This window comes from Coloeus monedula (genome assembly GCF_965178545.1).
Source record: "Coloeus monedula genome assembly, chromosome: Z".
Lineage (NCBI taxonomy): Eukaryota > Metazoa > Chordata > Aves > Passeriformes > Corvidae > Coloeus > Coloeus monedula.
The window spans coordinates 56,105,153-56,124,161 of NC_138822.1; positions in this window are offsets into that span (position 1 = coordinate 56,105,153).

Below are 19,009 nucleotides of genomic sequence, written 5' to 3' on the forward strand. Positions count from 1 at the left end.
GTCAGTGATAGCTTCATCTGAATTAACTTTCTTGTCTTTCTTGTCTGGCTTTCTGTCTTTGCTGCTAGGAGGTACACTGGGATGCTGACACTTGGGATAAGGGCTCATTTCCTTGAGTGTCTGAGCACATCACAGATATTCTCATGGTGTTCTGGTTTGAGTAAAGCTCCTGTGAAATTAATATCACTTTACTTTTACCCTTTCCTGCTTCTTTTCTGGTGGTGATTTCAAGTGGTTTCTGTCTAATTTCTTACAGAAGCATAAAATAGTGGCCTTGTAATATCTTTTGTTATCTTTTGTTTTTTTGATTTTGTTTTTGCTTTGTTTTCTTTGTGGTAAAAATGTGCATTTTGCTGTTGTGCTGTGTCACAGTACTTTCAGTGCCTTGGCATCTGTGACACTATGAGACTTCCCTCTGCAATTCCAGAGCACACCTTTTTACTTCGCAGTCTTTAATCTACACACCCACAGGACTCCTGGCTGTGCTTTCAACCGGTTGCCCAGCTGCTCTCTTCCCTGGGCTTTGCTCCTCTGAACCTTGCTGGCTCTTGTTTCTTGTGGATAGTGATTGCCACTGATGTTTAAATCATCTCACTCTTTCTCTGCCTTTTTATCTTTTTTTCTTTCAAGATTGTGATTCATAATTGTAGACTAAAATTCCTTTACCCTTTGCCTCATAGCTTCTAGCTTATAAATTCATATTAGAAAATATGGTGCCTAGTTGGTAGCAAATGGATCATATCAGTTTCCAATAAACATTATCTAATAGTTAGATGCCTACCTCACTACCTCTAGGGTAGACTATTTAATAATGATAATAGCAGCAGTAGTAGTGCCATACACAGAAACTACCAGCTAGGGTGTTGTGTTAGTCTCAATGAAAACTGTAATCGTACTAAGAAGGAATGAACGAAGGTTAATTTTCATCATTTTTCCTCTTCTCACCACCTCCTCTACTGGAGAGGAGGATGCTTTTCACAGGATGCCACTGCTGGTTTCTAGGCAGTGGGCCATTGTGTAGAAATCTTGTTTTTTCTGTACTTTTCTTTTCTGTTCTGTGTTTGTTTTCTGTTGTTGTTTTGTGTTTTCTAACCCTTGAGGTAACTTTGAAGTTGATGTATGCACTCCCCTAATCTAGCATTTCATCTTTCATCGTGCAACAGCTGGTAAATCTGTGGAGAGTGGGAGTTCATCTGCACAAGTTACTGCTTGTTTAGTCAGTTTGTTGCTCTTACAAAAGCATCATATCAAATCAAAGAAAAAGGCCTTCTAATGTTTTCTACTTGGAATATCATTAAAATGATGTTCTACTAATATTAAGTCAACTCTTAGAAGTCTCTTCAAGGCTGCAAAACCTCTACAGACAAGCTTCAGATTAAATAATCTTTCAAATTAAAAAAACCCTTCTTTGCAATTTTTGATCTTGGAATTACTGCAAATAATTGGTTTTCTTTACATGAGAAAGAATATTGACAACTAAAATGTACTTTACATACAAACCATTTTTGATAGGTACACACCTGAAAAAGAAGTGTACAAAACAGCTGTAAAAGATACACTGGGTTATAATTTTCATTTTGACCTTGAAAGAGTTTGAAGTGACACTAGGCGAGGCCTATGGCAGAAGGGTGTTGTCAATTTTCACAGTAGCACTTGAACACATGGTGACCCCCATCAGCCATCTGGTAGAGTGGCAGAAATGATTGCCTGCTCCATCTTCATCTCCAGACATCAGCAGCTGCAGGCAGGTGTTAGTCCATTCTGCTGATGGGTTTGGTCTGAATTAACACAGCAATCGAGGGGTAAGCCCAGAGGGCAAAAGGCAGAGCCCCAAAGGGACCTGCCTTCCCATGGGATTCTGCTGCATCTGGAGACACTAGGGATGGAGACCAAAATGTTGTGGCAAAAGGGCACTGGGTTTAGAGGTCTTTCAGTTCCTCAACCTGAATCTGCTTTTCCCCTATTTGCCCTAAAAATGTGATGCTAAAATCTCATCCTGTTTTCCACTCACTAGCAAGAAAGTGGTCTGTCAGATCTAATTTCATGTTTGCTGTGGGTGACTGTTAAGTGGCTTTTTGTTATCTTAATTTTGTTTTTTTGTTGGTGCAAATAATACAAAGACCTCTTATTGTCAAGAAGAGATTTCATTTGTTGATTTAAAGAGAAAACTGTGCTGTCTGTCATATTTTTCCTTACCTTAAATTAGCTGTTTCAATAAAATTGTCAACTGAAAAGAATCCAGTAATACAAGAGCAGAAAATGAGTGTTACTCTGTTACAGTAATGGCTATTACTGTTACAAATTTATTGGTCTGGAATACAATAAGAGCCACAATGGATTGCTCAAAATCATCCAAAGAACTGTTAATGCATTAAAATATGAATATTTTATGCAGGTCATTAACCTTGATAATTTACCTTAAAATAACTTTCAACTGGCTTGATTTTGATTAGTTTCTAATGGGGCTTGAATCATCTAGATGTTAATCTTCCCTGTGTGGCTGCCAGGTTGTTGAGGTATTATCAGATTGATAATTATTCTTTCATCACTCTTATAAACTTGAGACATGCTCAAAGGAAAGAATAATTGTGCCCTTGCCACATTTTTCCCTAGGGTTCTTTCTTAGTACTGCTTTTAAAAATATCCAGGACAGGAAAGTCTGTGATGTCCCCAGGCAATCTATCTTGGAGGTTGCGCATCCCTGAGAACAGGGAAGTTTTCCAAATTTCTAACGTTTCTGCCATGATATTGAATTGTTTTCCTCTTATACTGTGCAAAATCAATACGGAAAACACCCCTTCCCTTCCCCGTCCCTTCCCCTTCCCTTCCCTGACAATCCAAGCCAGTCCTACAAGGTGGTAATTTATGTTTTGGGAATTGAGTAACAGAGGACAGAGGGGATTAGCCTTAGCAGATACTGGGAGAAAGGAAAATATGTTGGATGGGAGACTTGCAGTCCTGTACAGAAACCTCCTCCAAGTTTGTTTGATTTTCATGTTGTCTGCTACTTTTATGATAGGAAAATGTGGGTTAAAATAAAGTTATCAACTGTCATTTTTTAGTAAAGAGAACATGGAAAATTCAGTGCTATGAAGAAAGTTTTAAACACAGGGGTTGAGTTACGGATATTGTTAGCAAGGACATGATTCCAGTTTAAAGGATAAGAATGTCCTGAATTAGACAAAAAAAAAAAAAGAGAAAGGTGGAGGAAGCCAGGATAGAGACACTGACAAAGTGAGGTCTGACTGACAAAACAGCACCAGTCATCACAGATAATCTTGTGCTGGAGATGAGTCAGGCTGTGAGGAAAGTTTTGTGACACATTTTGTCCCTGCATGTGTTTCTTTCTACAGGACTGGAATGTTTAAAATATTAAATTAGGTGTGCGATAGTAAAATGTACAATGTGTTTGTTTACAAGAGGGAACAGTAAGTAGAGAATAATATAAGACATGTAATTAGAAAATGGATTTGGATATGAAGTTTTTGGTTAGCAAGAACTTGGCATACCTCTTCATGAAATGATAAATTATCATAACTGATATAAAAAAATTATATTCAGAAAGTACTAGGTATTTTGTTTTTATTCCAGAAGCTCCTAAACCCCTCACTGCCTATATAGCATGTTATGTAATTCTTAAAGAACATGGTCAAATCCATTTTCCCATCAAGACTTCAGAAGCAGAAAAGAAGGAAGGAGAAATAAAAATTTTAAGCTATTTCTTTTCAAGTATTTCCATTTGATTAGCATGAACTGGATTGATGCATTAGAAGAATTCATTTGCTAGTTGCACAGCTAGGTTGCACTGGAACTGAAAAATTCAGTCCAGGGATTTTGGATGCCAAAACAGTGAGTTAATTCTATCTCACTTTTAGCCTTCAAGAAGATTTTGTCCTTCAGCATTATCTCACTGTCACAAGGTTAAGAAAAAGTTGTGTTTTATTAGCAAGGCCCCAGAAGCTAGCTCTGTAGGCTATATTTCACAGTAGTCATTTCTCTTAACCAGCTTCAGTCTAGGAAGCTATTTTTGATTACTTTCTTGTATATTACTCCTTTCTGCAGAAACCTCTCTTTCACCCCCAGGATGTCTTTTCAGGGCTCCACACCATGGTTACCTTTTTCTCCACCATTTTGTTTGGTGAAGGACAGTGTACCCAGCTGACACTAGGTGGTATTGGAGTTCTTGTGTTCTCATGAGTCCTTTGAAATATATTGCTATCATCATGTCTCATTCATGTATATCCAATTTAAGAATAGCCGTATGACCTAAAATTGTTTATCATATTTCTTTGAAGAATACAGTTTTACTCAGTCTAAAATAGTTTGCCAATTCTTTCACCATGCAACAGCCTCCTTGAACACTCAACAAACAGCTCTATGACCCTGACAGTCATTTCAGATATGTGAGCATTGTTAGGATAACAATGAAGACAGAGAAGAAAAGGATGAAAGATTAAATGGAGAGAATGCAACATTTGAATTTGGCTGTACTTTTAAGTTAATGAGGGGGAAGAGCTACTGAAGCATGAAAGAATAATTAAAAAAATGTTGCTGCTTGATAGGTGTATTCTCTCTATGTTTTCTACAAGTGGCTTCAGAAATATTTACTCCAACTGTTGTTTGAAGGATAAAATACAGGATCAAGCAGGGAAATCATAGGCTAAACATTCAGAAAGCTGCCTTTGCTCTTGGTTTTGTTTGCCAGGATGCATGGTAAAATGAGATCTTTGTGAGCCTGTTTTTGGATATTTGGTTTTGATGAAGAAGCAGGTGATCATGACTTACATCAAGAATTGAACACTGTGGGTTACTTCAGTAGGCTATCATGACAAAACTTCAACATGACTGACATTCTCATTGTGCTTGAGAGTGATAGGTGGGTGGCATCCTGGAGCAACTCTTCTTTGTGCTGTTAACATGATACCTTCTAATTGATATATCACTTCTTTCTCCAAAAGCAATCCAACAAAATATATGAATTAATAAAAACCTGTTCAGAAGTAGCTGTTATTTTAGAGATCTTTGATTTCCTCTACACAGTGACATCTAAACATCGTGTTTCATCTTAACTACTCCTCTTTCTTCAAGCATCCAAAATATCTGAAAAGCAGCAGAAAAAAATGTGTGCAAGGTATTTTAAGTTACAGGTTCAGTTTCATGTTTATAAAATGTGATACACAATAGAGGGAAAAGATATTTTATAGTTCGGAATATCATTCCTAAAGCCTAAGACCTTCCCCATTACCATCACAGTGATTAGGTTTTCTGTGTTAAACTTTCTTTTATTGATTTGTAGCACACTGATTTGCATTACAAAGTGTGGTGATGAAACTAGAGAAGTAATACTGAAGGGTCCAGCATTCTGTATAAACATACAGCGAAAAAATGTTGGAAATTTGCTAAGCATGCATTGTTATTCCATGTCCTCTGTATATCACATCATTTTGTCAATGAAGTTATATTTCCTGTACATAAATTTTCAAGTTTGTCATGAACAGACAATTTTCATGCCCATAAATCTGTCTTGCTTGCAGAGATTCTTATGGAGTATTTCTTTTTTCCCTTTTCAACTTCTTTCAATTTTTTTCCAATCTGAACTGAGACACAATTCAATTAAATCTCCTTCCTCCTTTGGCTTTTTGAAAAATTTCCATATCTTACCATGGACACAGGTAATGACATAGACTAGTCTTCTGCTAATGCTCTTGGGAAAAATCCTTTTCCTTAAAATGTTGCTTAACTAAGACATTTTACTAAGATTTGACACAAAAAATCAGCGAATGACTGACCCTACAAGTATGAGATTATGTGCTCAGTTTGAAGAAAAAGCACCTATTATCTCCACAACCCCCCAAAGCTATTTCTGCATCTACTCTTCTCACTAGTTTAAAGCCTTTTTAATTTTTTTTTTTCCAACAAAAAACTCCATCTTCCCTGTTTTTCAGTAAGAATCGCCTTTCACTGAAGTTTTTCACTCTTTGGTTTCTTTGGCAAGTCCCTGTTATAAAATCCAAGTTATAACAGGATTATTCACCTATCCCTCTGTGGAAACCTTTGCATGGGACCAACCTTTCCATTCTGGTTCTTTAACACATTGTTTAATCTGTAAGGAAAAATAGATTGGTTTACATCTCTGCATTTGGCCTGAGAGTTTCTTGAAATATGGATTTTCTATTTTGTGTCTACCTATAAGAAAGGCTTTCTTCTTTCAGTATGAGAAATGTAGAGTAATGATAATAATCTAGACTTCTTCTGAAGTGCCACTGTGCAACTGCAATTGATTTGTGGTCCGAAATCTACCCTTTTACAGAGAAAATGATTAAGATTTTCCTATTGTAATTCTGGATACCTCCATAGCCTCATTATTTAAAGCTGTTTTCAAAAGTCTGTGTTATTGCATCTCCAAAACATGAAACAGCCATGTGTATCGTGCTGGGACTCTGACTGATTGCAGCAGCAGACCTAGAGAACAGAGGATGTCTGCAGCTTGATCTGAACATTAGAAATGGAATTTTTTTTTGGGAACTGTAAAATTGGAGCACCATACCAATATATTTTGTGGAAATTCCTAGACACATGTTATAAGAAGTCATCAATAATTCACTTGATAAATCAGGAGAGGAGAGGATTCTGAGGGGTGAGAGGGGTGTAAGCATTCATATGCCTCCTTATGTTTGCATTGGCTATTTTTGCATTGTACAAGATAAGTTAATTTATGTGTAAATAAATAGTGTCACGACATTGAAAGTAAGCAGGCATAAATGAATCATTTTGAAAAACAGATTTAACAAATTCTGCAAGATGTATCAGTGATGAGTTCCCCCCAAGTTTCTTGTAAAGTACCCTTCCTTAAACCTGAAGACCTATTAACATGACCTTAATATTTTTCAGCCATGTGAGTTTCTTTTCTGTTTTGTTAATGGCATTCATAAAAGCTCATGATTCATATGTTACAAGCTTTTTGTGTCTTTTACTCAAAGAAATTATCTAGTCCATGACTGCTTTTTTCCTCGATTTAATTATCTTAGGGTAAAATTGTTGAATGAAGAGACACAAGGCTCAACAGTTTATCATTCACATATTCTTCTTTGCAAAGATATCTTCCAGTGAAAATTAAAATGTCTTCTCATGTCAAAATCTGCTTTTAGATTTATATAAAATGTGGAAATAGAAGATGGATGTCTCTTTCATGTTTGCACTCTCATATGCTAGTTACTCTTTTTTTTGCCCTTCAGATAAAAGTCATGAAACAAGTTCTTGTACTAGTATAAGTACTATTCATAGCCCAAATTCATTCCAAAGGATTTTCTTCATTCCAAGAGGACAAAGCAAGGAAATGGAAATATAAGTTGGAAGGAAATGTGGAGAAGGCTTAAAATAGGAGGTGGATTTGTGAGATTTTTAGAGAACAAATGTCTACACAGTCTTTACAGAATTAAGAACCCCTTATAGTGATTTGTGTGATTTTCAGTTTCTCACTGTTATTTTCTGTCTTACATATTTATGATGCTAGAAGACCAGAGTGACCAAGCAATTTAAAAAGTATGAGGTCTGCCCAGGAGTGACTTTTCAGATACATATTACCCTGAGGCTTCACTTATCATACCCTTTAACCTTTAATTGGTTTTGTAGGAAGGGCTTTGTTTGACATAGATGAGATTTTTAGTGCTCTGAGATTTATCTCTAATCTTTTACAAAGGAAATATGCTGATACTTTTAGAGAATACAGAAATTTTCCTCCTGTCACACTCCAGAACCTGAGTACACTCACAGCTGCAAGCATGCTTCCAGAACAGCCCCACAAGCTATTTTCCAGTCTGAAATGAGAGAAGAAGGATTTGGGCCCCCACAATTTGATACTTAGACACTGGTGTTTTTTCAGAACTGATAACAGATGAATACTTATTCTGAATCAAGAGCTGTCTAAGTGTGGTACTGTTTACACATATAATTTGCTAAAATGGGTTTTCTTTTCATCTGGACTACATACTGGTGTTTTTCTATCTCATGGTCAAATAATTTTAACATAAATTTTATATTTTATTTATATTTATATTTATTTTATATTTTATTTATATTTAACATATATTTTTCTAGGCTATGATCTTTTTTTTCTCTTGTAAAAGACATTGTGTTATATCCTACTGTAATTTAAAATTTTGTTATATTTCAGTAACACCAAGGATAAAAATGTCAAGTCAAAACTGCTGTGTTGCTGATTTTCCTTGGAAAACCGCAAGGATTCTAACTACAACCAGTGGAATCTCAAGTAATAAGCCATTTTCCCTTTTTTTTTTTCCCACGGAAAGATGCAATGTCAAAAATGAGAATTTGGAACTTTACACAGGTTTTAGAGGAGGTTTATTTCAGTGTCTTTTCTCTCATGGGTAAAGTCTTATAAAATTTTGAATTTTTATTTCTTAGAAACATGAAAAAAAATTTAATTCCTATCCTGTGTCTGTGTGTCTGTACTTTGCCCTGACCAGAGTGCTTGAAAGATAAATGTGTGTGCTTTGAAAGTTGTTACTAAAATCTAAGAGTAAAAGATGGTAAAGTTTTTTTAAAGAAAATTAGGAACTAGACATTTTAAAACATTTTCTTTTTATGCTTTACTTTATAAATAGGTATAAAACTTTGCAGGTTTATAACTTTTTCATCTTGTTGTATTTTTATGTCAGACTCTGTCAAATGCAGATGAATATATTGCTTTTCTGTGTGAGTCCTGCCAGTACACATGTTTTGAAGAATGTCTGTACAGCTCAAGAATAGGAAACATTGCCTGAGGTAGCACATTTCAATGTGCATTTCCTGGAGCCTGAAAAATCCATCATGGGATTTTTATTTGGTATTAACTCATTTTGTCAGAAACATAAAATTTATATGTATCTGTAGGTGTCTGTGGAGTGCCTAAAAATATTTTAAAAATTACATATTTCTGTATCCAAACTTGAGTATGGAAAGTTTTTTGTTACCCTCAGCTTTTAGTAATTCAATATTAGATGCAATTTTCATTCACTGGAAATTATATGTTTGCAATAAGAAAAGCATGATGTTGACACTGGTAGATACTTTTCAATTTTAAGTGTTGTGAAAAGGGTTTTGGGAACCCCTCTCTTTGGTCTACTTTTCTGTCCAGAAACCCAAGTATTCTTTTTCCCAATATATATACTCATCATGGAGAACCGGAGTGTGTGATCAGGCTTTTAATTGCTGAATCTATATTGTGTCTCTTTTAGTAACTGGAGTGTTTAGGATATGCCACTTCTTTTTTGTCCTGGTGTTGAAAAAAAAACCTTGCCTGTCCTGGCTGAAGCTAAGAAGAAGCAGAATCTTGCCAAGGAAATCTGTTCCAGGACCAAACATTCCTCTTTGCCCCCTCTTCCATTTACCCACTGCTCAGCTTAAACTCATTTTTTTCATGGCTGATATTATGCCCCTTTTTTTTAATTTGGAATGTTTAATCAGGACTTCTTAATGTCATAATCATTTAACAAACCACCACTGAGTGTCACTCAGACATGGACACACTATGTTAAGGCTGGATTAGTAATTCTGGTTCCTATGGAATAATGCAGAGATATTTTGGTATCTATTTTATGGGGTAATACTTGGGATATGAATCTTGCAGTCTAATTTATTGTTTGTTAATTATTTGCTATAACTTAATACATGGTACTTCGGGTCTATTTTAAAGGTTGTACCTCCTGAGAACAACAGTTGTGGCCTTTTCATCTGTGTTGTGTTTTGATTGAATTTCAGTCTCATTTTCCACCCTCTGGATTTTGTGATCTATCTAATGGGGTCAGTGAAGTTAATGTGATTGTTAGTCCAGAAACGTAGCAAACCTTGACTGAGTGCAGCAGTTGGTCCTGTAGAATTGCAATCTCCAAACTCATTCACAATAACTAGATGAGTCTATGTGTCATACACCAAAAGTAACTTTATAGAAATCCACATAGTTAGTATGAAACACATCACCACTGGATGCATTCTCATGTCACTTGTAGCCTTGAGGGCACCAGTCCAAGGAAAACTTACTTTTTTACATGTACTATGGGTTCGTGACTAGACAAAATTTGACTGTTCATACCATTGGTTACTGGTAATACTTAAGTGATGGGTTCTGCACTTACTCCTTTGTTAACAAATCCCTTCTGATTTATACTGGTGACATGGTATGGAGGGCAATGGACAGATTGAAGACTTTATGATTAAGCCTGAGTCTCATAGGTAGGCTTCTGCAAGCTGATCAGGGAATCTCTACCAGCATCCTGCTGCATTTTTTGTAAATACATGAAGTGATAATCACAATTACATATGCACATGCCTGTACATCAAATACAGAGATCAGTGCTTGCAGAACTGCAATGGGATACTCAGTTTTCTGTGTTACCTCTAGAAGAGAGCAATACCTGATGATTGTTATTAATTGCCATCTTTGGTCCCCATGCTGGAAGGTATTCCTTTGTCAGAGTGCCCACTATACTCAATGACAGTCTTTTTCCATTTCTTCAGCTGTCAGTTCACTTTCTTCTCTATATTAAACACACAAACTTTCTACTTTAGCTAACATCAGCAGTCATATTTATACATGGATTTTATCCTTTTCATCCCATTTACTTTTCCTTCCTTCCTTCCTTCCTGCCTTCCTGCCTTCCTGCTTCCTTCCTTCCTGCCTACCTTCCTGCCCACCTGCCTGCCCGCCTGCCTTCCTTCCTTCCTTTTTTCCCTTTTTCCCTTTTTTCCCTTTTTTCCCTTCTTTCCCTTTTTCTTTCTTTCTTCTTTCCTTTCTTTTTTTTTCTTTCTTTCTTTCTTTCTTTCTTCTTTCCACACTATGCTAATATATTACTCATATTGCCAAACTTTCTAAAATACAGTTTTAAACTTCTTTAGCACACAGATATTAATATCTTCTGCTTTTTTTTTTTAATATCTGCCCTTTTCCTTCCATGTTACTTCAGGTGTTGTTCAGTTATTTTATCTCAATAATTACTGTCGTCTCTCATATCTTCACATTCACATGCTTGTCAATGGTTAATCTTAACCTTTGACTGCTTAGGTACAAACATCCCTGACAAGTTTTTCTCTCTGCTACAAACTTTCCACCTTCCTGATATCTCCTCTTATATTGCACATCTGTTAAAAACAATCTCTCTGAAACCAACATTTTTACTGCTAGTTTGTCTGTTACTTTCTAAGGTGGTAGTCTTTAAAGGAGCATGCTGTAAAAACATGGCAAAAAGACTAAGCAAAGCATTTAGTTTGTTATAGTCTAGCTTTGATTGCTGATGCGATTTTTTTTTTAGATCACTCAAGGTCACATACATCTATAACCTGAGTTCAAAGTGTTTTCTCTGTATTGATTTTTCTTTATGACTAGCTAATACTACACAAAAGGCTTTCTTTTCCGAGCTATACTGTCATTTTGCTATTTGGTGTTGCAACAAAAAAAACCCACCCAAACCTGTGGCACCTATAGATGTAATGCATTCATACTGGTGCATAAATGAAAAAAGCAATACTAAATTATTCTCTATCCTATTGAAAATTCCTTGTCTCCACATGGTGCCATTAGATTCTGTGCAGTCACACAGAGGATATGGTATACATGCAGTGTGCATTCAGATGCGAACTGTAGAGCTAACTGCGTCTCAAATACATCGTTACATAGAGTGCACAGCCTTCATGGAGTCATGCTCAGAACAGAAACAAACTCAAGTCAGCTCTTTGCCTGGTTTTTCTGTAAGAAATTATTTTTCTTGTTCCCCAAGGTTGTGGTAATGATAGTAAAGTCATGTGAAAATATTACAAAAAACCTGAAAAAAAATAGCACTGAATTTTCAAACTAAACCAAAGTAATACTCAGAAAGAATGTATAATTTTTCCTGTAAGGAGTAAGAAAGAATATGAACATATCTGCTCAAAAGCATGTCAACCAAATCTTAAAAGGCACTAAGACTGAAGTATATTTGTAGAATATATATACAGGATGTTCTGTACAGAGTTTATATATATTCTATGTTGTTATTTGAATGATTAATTGAATGTCCTATTGCTTAACTGATGTCACAGCAATCAAAATGCAAAAAGACATCATTAAGAGAACAAAACAGCCTAGCATAACTGACCCTTCCTGGTCATATCTGTTTAAAATCCTGTTGGGCAACGAATGCTAGCCATGAAAGCAAGCAAATAAGTTTACCACTTTTCATTATTTGCTTTTATCAAAAAAATTAACATCAAGTAAAGGAAGTGTTCATTTTTAAAATTTAGAAGGAAAATACAACAAGATATCCCTGAAAATAATCCCTTAAAAGGATTTATTTTAAAATGTGAGGGCATTCATGTAGATAAGAATATCAGTAATTACAGAATCAAAAAAAGTATAGTTGAGAGAACTTTAGAAATCAGTAGTCCCACAGCCTTCCCCAAAGTCAGAATAATTTTTGTTTGTATTGCTTCTGACAGGGCTCCAGAAAACTCTTCTTAATAAATTTCCTATTCCATTCCTTTGATATGAAAGCACTGATAAATTTTTCTCTAATATATCTAAATATTTTGTTCCCCAGTTAAAACAAATTCTGGTTTAATCAATTTGTGTCTGAAGAACCCTTTTTTCTTGTTTTTCCTCCAAAAATGTCATAAGAGATTGTGGCAAGGCCGCATGTCAGTCCTGTGGAGAGTGAGACAGCTACCTTCTCATGCACAAAAAAGTTAAACACTTAGTTTTTACCAGACTCTAGCAATAATTACTTCTACATCATTGCCTTTCAGATGAGTATGAATGATTTGCTTGATTAACATTCCTGGACATTCTAGCAATCAAACATAAGCAGTCTGACCTATAGCTCTCTGGCTTATTTGTTTCCCTTCCTCTCCCAGCATGAACATCATTAGTCCCATCTGATTAACAAGTTGATTTTTTCAAGTACTTTCAAATTAACTTTTGGTCGTTTGGGTTTGGGTTTTTTTTTTCATTATTGTGGTTGCATAGTTCTTTTATCATAGCAATCAGTTTTGCTGTCCACCAATCATTCTGCAGTTGTACTCATTTGAGAATGCATGTGGTGAGGGAAAGCACTGACTTTTGCCTTAGATATTCTGTTAATAGCTTTCTGTGTAGACCACTTGCCATGTATTCTTCCTATGACAAGAGCAGATAGATAGAGAGCAAATTACCATGTACTTTGTATACTCCCTTAGCACTTAGCTTCTAAACTCTTCAACTTTGCTTTTACCAAGACTGTTGCACAAAACCTCTATGCTTTAGCATGTAAACCAAATGCTGAGCGAAAGAGGGAGAGCAGCAAGCTAATCTCAGACAGTAATAACATAGTAATTCTGTTCATGCTCACTGAAATGTGTGACATTAGTGAAGAAAACTCGACATAGATGCTGGTGATACCTGGTACCAAAGTTTCAATATCTGGATATTATCCCTCATTAACCATCACCCAAACACAGAGGAAGAAAATACCTTCACTTGCACTTTTTTAGTGGTTTAATCATGACATTCAGTAAAGTTTTCTTTGTGGGACACGGGCAACTCAGAATTATGCCGTACCTTGACTAATCATGACTAATCACTATCCTTATGGCATGGTATCTGTATCCATTTGGAAGTACTGTTTTCTGTGTCAGTGTAGGTCGTATAATATATGTATGGGGCATGTTAATCTGTTTCTTTTTCCGTATCATTTGTATGTTCTGTGATTCTCTTTTAAAGCTTAAGGGGGAATTTAACTGGGAATGATTTTAGACTCAGAGTGATTTATAGTCTTCTCTGGAAGACATATAAACTGCCTGATAATGTTAAAGTCTGAAGAGAAACAGATAGCAATATATATCTTGCAAGAAATTTGTTATTGTAGCAGTTGTCTTGGAGTACCTTTCTAAAATATGCTCTGTTTCAAATTCTGTGATTTTTCTAGGAAGTCAGGGAACTTTCACTGAATGGCCAGATTTAATAATATTGTTTCAAAAATGTATATCCAGATGTGTCATCTTCCTTTTGAATCCTTTTGTTGAAAAGAAAACGAAATGGTTGACTGCATGAAAGAATTAGGTGTTCTTAAATCTGACTTGAGAAATACCTGGATTATTGATGTATAGTAGTTTGATATTGAGATGCATTTACTGATGGTGTCATAATAAACCATGGGACTATGAAAGAGTCAGCCCTACATTTTAGGAGTGTTTTTGCTCAAATGACATCTCAAATGATGTACAGTCAGAGAAGGCATGAGAAAAGAAATTATGTATCATGAGCCCCAGAAAAGAAGCAGAGAGGAACAAGGAATAGATAAATGACAACACTACAACATCTGTATTGCATGAAGATGCTTAGTGTCAAAGTATTGTCAAAGGTAATGCGCCAATTTATGACAACAAGGATAAAGAGGTAAAGGGATTAAAACAACGTCTAACGAAATATGCAAGTTATTTTGGGAAGGGTCTTGAGACTTTTTTTAACAATAGTAAATACACAATAGTATATCAAATAATAATCTTGGGGCTTCTTTTGTCTTTTAGTTTTGTTATACAGAAACAATATTTTCCCACGAGACTACCAAATGCACCAATATAAGTAGAGAGGTGAGTATAACTTACTACTTATAAAAGTTTTCTGAAACTTTTGTACATACAGGAATATGTTACTATTGAACAACTAAAAGAAAAAAAAGGTGTTACTCTCACTGAACATTTACATTTACATTACATTTACATTACATTTCCTGTAATTGTCATCACAATTTCTAAAACATATAGGTTTTGCTACATTTAGATTGAGTTTTCCTCTGTAAAGCCAAGAACTGAATCTTCTGTAAAAAAAACCTTTTTGACACTCTTGATACTGCTGACATATCCTCAGAGCAGATGACACACATAAAAATAAATCAACTACATATATTCAGCTGGAAGGAATAGTTTCAAGGGGGAGGAATCCTGTTAAGGTCTGAGCTGAATTCTTCATAGAAGTAATGAACCTATATAGGTTTATGAAGGTCAGAACTAGTGTTCTGCAAAACCGCTGAATTCTGATTTGTGAAATGTTCACTCCAAACCCACAGCTTTATAATAATTTATGGACGTAGATTTTGTTTTTTCTGAGCTCTCCTAGCCTTGGGCAGATTTCCACCATGAAGGAACAGTGTACAGTTTTTATTGGCTCTATTGAGGAAAAAGTTTTCATGCATATTTAATCACCTGTGTAGCCTGGTACAGCATGTGATATTTAAAAAGGTAATTTTATGTAATAATCACTGTAGATAAAATTCTAATTCATAATTTAATGTAAGAAAGGACACAGATCAATGAGATTTTGTAGTTCTAAGCCAGTTCAAGATTAAACTGGTGCTACAAATTGTGGGATAACTCCATATTTGAGACAGAAATGTCACCCCTTAGGCTGTTTATATTTTTCTGGTTTTTTCCTCCTTTTTTCTTCATAACTAAAATAATTCAGATTTGTGTGCTGTTGTAGAAGGAAGGAAGCTGGATAAGGAGTATAAGGTCTATGGACTGCTACAGTTACAGAACCTGAGGATGAATGCTGTTGGAGTCCCACGTCACACATTTGTTCAGCACATCTGTATCTTTTAGTCTCATATTGAGATACATCAACGTAATGCAGCCTGGGAAAAGTGAAGGAGGAAAGAGAAATCAACCTGAGAAGACTTTAAACAACTGGTATATTACTAGAAAAAAATTAAAAGCAATAACTCATTCAGGGACACTAACTCTTGTGTTGCAAATATTACTAAGTTTAGGTCTGTCATCCCATGCAGTTTGTAACCGTCAGAATGTCACTGTCCATGTGGAAGATTTTCAGTGCTGTTGTATAAATAATTTTACTGTGATAAGTAACACCTGGAAAGAATTGCTAATCTCAGATATAAGTAAATTTGGTTATTTTTGCCATTCTCTGTTATCTTGCGGTTGTGAACAGTATTACTGTCTTCAAACTGGGAATTTTTTTTTTTTTAATTGATCAATTGAGTTAGTCATTTAAGCCAAGGATGGAACAGGAAAAAAAATTCTAATCTTTCTAATCTTTCTAATAAAGCATATTAGAAGTCGTAGAAACTACACTGAAAGTCACTCGTGCATAGTCTGAATCAATTTTTTGGATGCTCCCGTGGAATACTGCAGAATTCACTTTTTGGAAGAAGAGCTAATTATGAAGTAAAATATTTCTGATGTAGCTTAAATCCCCAAATTTTTCTTTGATGAAGAGTTCTCTGCTCCCTTTCTGATGAAATTAAGTCTAATACTCTTTTTCCATCCAACCCTTAGTGGTGGATCTCACATTTTTCAACATATGTATCTTCCTTCACAAATGACTAAAATGTTTCACACCTTCCAGTTTCCTTAGAGACTTATAGTGGCAAGTCTCAATAACATAATTAGGGAACAGAAATTCTTACCCAATCAGAGATTAATAATTAGAGAGATGAGTTGGATATGACAATGGCTAAATTCTATTTCAGACACTAATTCACTAGTCTGGCTACTAGTAGACACTTGGTTGCATGTCATATTCTCCTAGTGAAACCACAAGCACTTTTGTTCATTTTTAGGAGTCATTCTGAGATCAGGGAAACTTTTTTTTCTGAATTGAAATGCTAGTTGCTGTCTGATTCTCTGATTCTGTCTCTTTTTCTGTTTTCATTTTTTCTTTTTTCTTAGCCTAGTAAACAGAATCTGCAGTGACTGATGTCATCGTAAAACCTTAGAATATCACTGAGCATTGTTGTTATTGCTCAATACTAAAAGCAACTGAAGATACTAAATCATATATTAAAAATAGGAGAGGTCAAGATGGAACAATATTGAATACCAAAAAGCCATTTTGAGTTGAGAAAGATTTTTATTAGGAGAAAACAAAGTATGATACATAATCATGGTAAGAAATGATTGTAAAGAACAAAAGTTCTTGCTTCATCCTTCTCAGCAAGGAACATTCGTCTTGATTATAAGATACTAGATGACTAAAGATACTGATTTAAAGAAGGTAGTATATTTGCTCTTGGAAAAAAAGGACTTTGGAAAAACCAGTATAATATTCAGTAATAGATTAAATATAGATTTAATAAACTCATTTGGTACAAGCTAGAATTTTAGAGGATTTTTATTCTGTTTTGGTACACATGTCAAGAAGGACAGAGGCTTTGCAGTCATCGATGTTTTGCTCATAAGATTAAAATGAGTAACAACTCTGTACCCATAAGTACAAAACTAAGGTCTGTGCATGTGTTCAAGTTTCTCTCTGGTGCCCAGAGATAGGACATCAGGGAATGGTATGAGATTGTGTCAGAGGAAGTTTAAGTTGGATATTATTGGATATTAAGTTGGATATTTAGCCAGTGGTTGGTGAGTTACCACAACAGGCTCCCCAGAGGTGTGGTCACAAATTGAAGCATGACAGAGTTCAACACTTTCAGGCACATGGTGTGATTCTTGAGGTGGTTCTATGCAGGGACAGGAATTGGACTTCAATGGACTTTGATGATTACTGTAGGTACTCCCCAGTTCAGGATATTCCATGAATCCATGGTTCTATAATACTTTAATATCATCATGTAAAATCAAAAATTAAAGGATAGGAACATTACTATCTCATTCCCACTGAAGCTTTCCAAAACATTTTGTCTTTTCTTCCCAGATCCTGAACTATGTTCCACTGAGGGTAGCCTGTGTGTGTTGTGCTACAGATGTTTTGGTTGTAAAATAATATTCTGGGTCACACATACCTGTGATTAGGCACTATAAACCAGAATAGGGAGATAAGTGGGAGATAATTAGGAGATAACTGGCTGGCTATGAGGTTTGGCATAGGGGCTCCTGGCTGGTGTCCTACTCCTGCCATGGTGGCACAGTGGGTGTGGCTTGGGGCAGCCCTGGGGTGGGCCAGACATGTTGCCACCCTGGGCGTCAGGCACTTCCCTGGGGACAGGGTCAGTAAAGCCTATTGGTGCTCTCAGGTCTCTGAGAGTTTCGAATGCATGCTGTTCAGTGAGTAAATAAACCAGCATTAACAGAAGGAAGGACACTTGAAGATGCCAGTGACCTGAGGTATTCTGTTACTGAGTGATGTGTGGTTGCAGATTCTAACACTGACATATGTCTGGGTGCTGGGAGTGGTAAAGTTCTGTATAAACACACCAGAAAGCCGAGGCCAAACTACTTTTTTGGTTATGTTTTTTAGCGTGCATTGTGAAACTCTGTAGCTCAGTTTGGTGGGTTTGCTTTTTTCTGAAATCTTGGAGGTTTGCTCCTAATCTTCTAGGGTAAAAAAAAAAAAAAAACCCTTTGGCTCTTTTCTAGGAGGGGCTTTTGTTTGTTTCTTCAATTTCTTGATTTCCTTCTTACCTTGTTCCTGAGAAGTAAACTTAGTGGTATCTTCCTCTATAAATTCATCACACACTTTTGCAGTGTGTTATGAAAAAATTCTTGTAGGGAAACTATTGCAAAAGTGTGGTTGCAATATGTCTCAAACATGGAAGGTGTTTCCTGCTTACCTGCCCAAGCAAAACACTCTTTTAATTTCATTTCAGGGGCACATCTCAGAGGTTATTAATTTGTTCTATTTTGGCTTCTTTTAGGCTTAAGCTGGTGCTGGTTTTCAGACAGTGCTTTTGAAATCTGAGACTCTGGGACAGATCTGATGCATGCTACCAGAAGCATGGAAATCCTCAAGGGTTAAAATTTTATGGTCATGGCTTTGAAAGATCTGTCTAAAAGAAACCCAAGAGCTTTCTTTTAGAGACAGCTTCTCAAGATACATTGGAGAATCAGTTGATTGGTTGGTTTTCTTGATTTTTCCTATGAAAAGTAAGTGCAAGTGAGTGCTTATCTAAGGTTTGCAAATAGACCCAGCCATCTTGTAAATCCACATCTCATTTTTCCCCGAAAAACAAAACTTGGTTGTACTTGTGAGTATTCTGAGCAAATTTCTTCTGGAATGCCTTTCAAAAGTACTAAATTAACTACTTTCCATTAAATTGAA